The sequence below is a fragment of the Alligator sinensis genome, unplaced genomic scaffold (assembly GCF_000455745.1).
Source record: "Alligator sinensis unplaced genomic scaffold, ASM45574v1 scaffold479_1, whole genome shotgun sequence".
Lineage (NCBI taxonomy): Eukaryota > Metazoa > Chordata > Crocodylia > Alligatoridae > Alligator > Alligator sinensis.
In genome coordinates this window covers 854,444-859,648 of record NW_005842324.1, presented here as the reverse complement: position 1 = coordinate 859,648, position 5,205 = coordinate 854,444, and the positions used below count along the sequence as shown (strand labels likewise).

The 5,205-nt window shown below is 43.2% G+C and overlaps 1 protein-coding gene across 2 annotated transcripts in view; it reads right to left on the bottom strand.

Moving 5' to 3' along the window:
* CDK14 (cyclin dependent kinase 14) overlaps positions 1–5,205 on the bottom strand; it is a 624,401-nt gene that overhangs the window by 56,016 nt on the left and 563,180 nt on the right. The gene's annotated exons all lie outside the window — the stretch shown is intronic.

Genomic DNA, 5,205 nt, shown 5'->3' with positions numbered 1-5,205 from the left:
GGGGGGGGGGGGGACTCTTCCCCCTCCTCCTCCCGTCTGCCCCCTGCTGCCACAGCGCTGGGAAGGGGGCTCTGTGCAGGGCTACCCAGCCCTGGAGGGGGACTCTTCCTCCTGCTCCTCGCCTCTCCCTGGAGGGCTGGGAGGAGGGGGGTCTGCTCAGTGCTCCTCCTCCCTCACTGCCACAGGGCAGGGAAGGAGGTCTCTGTGCGGGGCTGCCTAGCCTGGCCCAGCCCAGCCTGGGCACAGAGAGCAGCTGTCACTGAGCCACAGTCCCTTGGGGTGGCCTTGCCCCCATGACCTGGCTCAACCCAGCTGAGCCTTGTCTGAGGCAGACACTGCAAGGCCAAGCTGGGTCATGGGGGAGGGGTCACCCCAGCAGCTGCAGCTCAGTGATGGGGATGCTGAGACTTGTCAGCAGTGCAGCCTGGCCCAGTACGCAAGGGGGGTAGCTGGCTAGGCAGCGAGCTAGCTGGGCTGGTTTGGAGGTGCTATGGGGGCTTGTGGGTATGCAGTGAGCCCCTGTGGTGGGCGGCTGCTGGGCTCTGCATCCACCAGCACTTCTGAGCTGGCCCAGGTAGCCTACTGCCCGGCCAGCTGCCACCCATGCATGCTGGGCCAGGTTGGGCCAGGCCGGGAAACACTACACAGAGCCCCCCCTTCCCATCCTGTGGCGGCAGGGGGTGGGGGGAGGAGAAGGAGAGGGAAGAGTCTCCTCCCAGTACCAAAGAGAGCCTGACCCACCCCATGGTGAAGGGAGAAGAGTCCCCTTCTAGGGCTGGGCAGCCCCACACAAAGCACCGCTCCCCACCCTGAGGTAGGGGGGGAGCAAGGAGGAAGGGGAAGCTGTTCCATCCCGGCTGCAGTCCCCCAGTGGGAGGGGGAGGAAATTAACCTCCTTGCTGCCCCCTTAACCTTAATGGGGCCATGCTGAGAGAGCTGTGGTCCCTGCCGGTAAGACTGGGGTGTGGAATAAACTCACTCCTGGGCAGTTTGACAGAGGCTGCTGCCCTTCCTCATCTCCTCACTGCTCCAGTGTTAGGACATGGCCAGACGCTGCCCCAGCATGGCTCCGTTAAGGTGAAGGGGGCAGGGATGGGGGTAATTCCTCCCCCTCTCCCTTCTGCTCCTGGGGAATGCAGCAAGGGTCTGCCACCTCTGCCACTCTCCAGCAGACAGGGAGGCTCTGGCTGTGGTGGGGGGGGGGGGGTGGAAGGAGGGAAGAATTAACTCCCTCTCTGCCCACTTGCCCTTAACAGGGCCATGCCGGCTGATGTCTCACCACATCCTTGCCCCTGCTCAGGCTCAGAGCAGAGGGGCGGGTCCAGCCCTGCTTTTTGGAGCAGAAAGCACAGCCCAGCCCAGAGAGCATGCTGGGATGCTGGAGGACTCTAATATAACTTAAAGCAGGAAGGAGTCTGGGACAGACATTGTATAAACCAGATTGACCCAAATCAGTTAAGTCTGATACTACATTCAACCAGGTTTATCTCAAACTGGTTTTAGCCATTTTCAAACTGGTTTATATGCACTGAGCATCTGTTCTGTTACAGGTTTAAGCCAGTTTCTGATCACTTAAACTGGTTTATGTGTAATGTCTGTCCCTAGCCCTGGAGTTCAGTCTAGAATTTTGGTTTCAGCCATCATCATTATTAAAGTATACTGCAAATGCCTGTGATATAAGGATTGTTCAGGGACAGGGAAAAGTAGGGAGAAAGAGAATGCCACAAATGAAAAGAGCATGCTATGATAAAGAAAACAACCAGCCTCAAAATAATATCAAATGTCAAAATGATCTCCTACATAACTTAATGGTAGCACCTGATAATTTCCAAATCTTTCTGTAAACAAGTAACATTATTTATCAAATAGGAAGCTGTACACATTATTTGTTGTTTGGTAATAACTTCTCAGCCTTTTTTTAAGGAAAGAACTTGGTATGAGCTAGAAACTTCTGGGGGTATTTTTTTAGCTTACAGAAACTAACCAGAACCCTCCCCCTGCAACTTTTAAACAAACCAATATACTTTTCACTCCATAAATCTCTTACTTCCTTCCTTTTCAGTTATTCTCTACTAAACCGGGAGGTGTTTTTAACAGAAGTACACTATGGCAGCAAGAGGAAGACAGCAAATCAGGATGCAATATGAATGAGGAAAGTAAATCAAAAGTTACAAAATTATTGGGATCCAACAAAACTTGTAGTGAAAGTAAAGGTAGTATTGATTGAATGCAGAGCTGCAGATACATTACTTGAAAGAAAATAGCATTAAAAATAGGCCTTGTTGTAATTGATGAGATGGGAAATGAAGTAATAGTTTATACTAGATGCAAAACATGGCTGCCAGATTTGCAAATGTCAAATGAGATACAAGTTTAAATAACAAGTGATAATGAAATGCAAACATACAACCTTAGGTAGAAACTGTGGGAAAACTTAATTAAGGAAAAATAACACTTTCCATCATAGAATCAGAAAGAACACATTGCTTAATTTATTTTGCTTGCCCAAATGGATAACTATGCCAGATACAGTAAGCGATACATTCCAGGGGTTCAAAAATACTCACAAAGGCTTGAACTTTCCCTGCAAAATATCAGTCATGATGCAAACCTTTTCAAACAAATATTTTAAATATTCTTTCAGCTGGTTTTAAGTGATATGAGCACAAAACAAATTGAAATTTCTCTGGTTATAAAAGCTTCTGTTGTGTGCATATAATTTTTTTAAGTGGCTTGAGTTTCAAAAGAAAAATTTGGCAAGCACATAAGATAAAAAAGCCATTTTTCAGGCTTCTCAGAATGGCCTTCAATATTCATTTTTTTAAATACTTGAACAATCCTGTAGACATTTAAAAAAATGTAACTAGGACATTATATGACTGTGATACAAAGGAACACCACTGTATGTTAAAGAATATTAACTGTACAGTAAAGGATATTACAGAAAGAAAGAGGCTGCTGGATTTGCAAGTGAGCTTCACACATGATTTATAAATGCAAATGTGAAGGGTAAGTGATAATGAAATGCAAGGAAGGAAATGCGTATGATAGAGTGGGGACTTTGTGGAGGTGGTGGTAGCGTGTCACATTTAACTATTAAGAGAGTACACAGATAGAGCTACATAGCAAAAGAAAAGATTATCTTGATAGAATAGAACTAGAGGGGAAAATGGACCAGGGAGTAACAGTGAATTATGTCAGAAATGTGGGGGAAAGTGTGTATTAAGACTAGCATAGATAACGTATTTGCTCACATAAGAGCCACAACTCATGGCTGGACCCTTGACAGGTTGTAAAGTGTCATAAATCCAATGTCTATATTGAATCCATGATTTTTTGTATCCAGTTAGTTTATGAAGTGAAGTTTGTACGCTTGTCTATGAAAGGTGTTTTGGACAACCTGCCTGATATCTGATTCACCAGGTACCTGCCAGACCTGACCTTTTACATTTTTCTTTCTCCCCTCCCCTCCTTTTCTACCCTTTTTCTTCCTAATTTCTACCTATTTACTTTTTCACAGACAGCCTCTTTTCTACCTTAGAAAACTACTACAGTAGTCTCCCTTATTTACCTTTGGCTTTTTTCCTCCCTCGTTTTCTCCTCTCACTTCCCTTCTACCTTTTATTTTCCAAATTTCCACCTATTTACATTCTCACTGACATCCTGTCACATTTTTAACTTTTTTCATTCCTTGGAATCTCAGAACAGCAAAGACTCCCTAGGCCTGATGAAGGGTTGCAAAGAAAACACCAGAAAGCTTGCAAAGAACTTTTCCCCAACTACTCAGTTGGTCTAATAAAAGATATTACATCTACCCAAAGAACCTTGCCTGCCTATGTCCTTAGACCAACCAGGCTACAACCAAAAACCCAGCAATGTTCATTTAGAACTGATACTTCCTCAGTCTTCCTTAGCATGTGCATAATGGCCATGGCCTACCAGTCAAATTTTGATTAAAAGGTATGACTATTACTTCAATAAATATGGTTAAAAAGAGAAATTACATTTAAGTAAAAGGAAAAAAATGGTTTCATTATATAAAGCATCATTTTGGCTTCATATGAATGATTGGGGACAATATCAGGCACTGAACTTAACAAAGGTTTTGACATCTTAGAGAAAGTCCAGAGGGCACCCAACTGGACACGCATGGCATGTGAATGGAATCATTCTGTATGAAGAATGACTTAAGAAGCTGGTTATGCTTGGTTTGGGAAAAGAAATGCTTGAGTGGTTAATCAATAGTGGTACTGTAAAAATATACAAAAGGAGCACACACGGGACAGGGAATTCACAAAATTCCATTACAGGATTATAGTACAATCTGTGAACCTGAATTAAAAGGAGGATGAAAATTAGATCGGATATCAGCTTTCTGACTCAAAAGCATCTTAAGATATGTAACACAGACTTCTTTAGATTTACCTTTCAAATGGCTGGGTGAGAAAAGATGGGCAAATGTTTCCTTTGTTCTTAACATGCCTGCCCACTCCATAAACTACAATTTTAAAATAAATCTATAAAAAGGAGAATTACACGTGCTCAAATCAGGACAGATTCTTCTGAAAACTGCTAGTTATGGGGTATCACACAATATGAAGAAAATACGGCCATGACAGAAAAAATTTATCTGGTATGCACAATAAATAGCAGACATCGGTGAACTACAAGGCTCTAATCTCAACTGGGTGTGCTGTGGAGGTCAAAAACTATCAGAGGAAAAGTCTGGGCAGTTTCTGTAGTCACCAGGATTACTACTCTATAATTCAAAATGTGCCTGTTTTTATTTTAGTATTACATAGACCTACTTTAATCTATTCTCTTCTTTTTCTATCAGAGACTTTGCTTTACATCTCTGCATCACCACAGTAGCTGCCTGCTATCTACCTACTTTTTCTCTTTGCCTTTTCCATCTGAAGTGGGTTCTTGATGGCAACAGAAGTAGAGTCTGATGGCTGCCATGCTGTTGAGGATTTTTTCATACAGTTTTATTTAAAAGTAGGTTTTTAAAAGAGAATATAGTAACTACAAAAATAAAAAAAATGTGGCAGAAATTGACAAATGGCAGAATATTAAAGGCAAAGGCTACTTATTGGTCAGCCATTTGTAAACGTATATTCACGTGCCTTCTTTAATAAGATTTTGGAGCATCTTTTTTAATTCCAAATAGTCTATTTTCTAGTCCTAGTATATGGGACATGTATT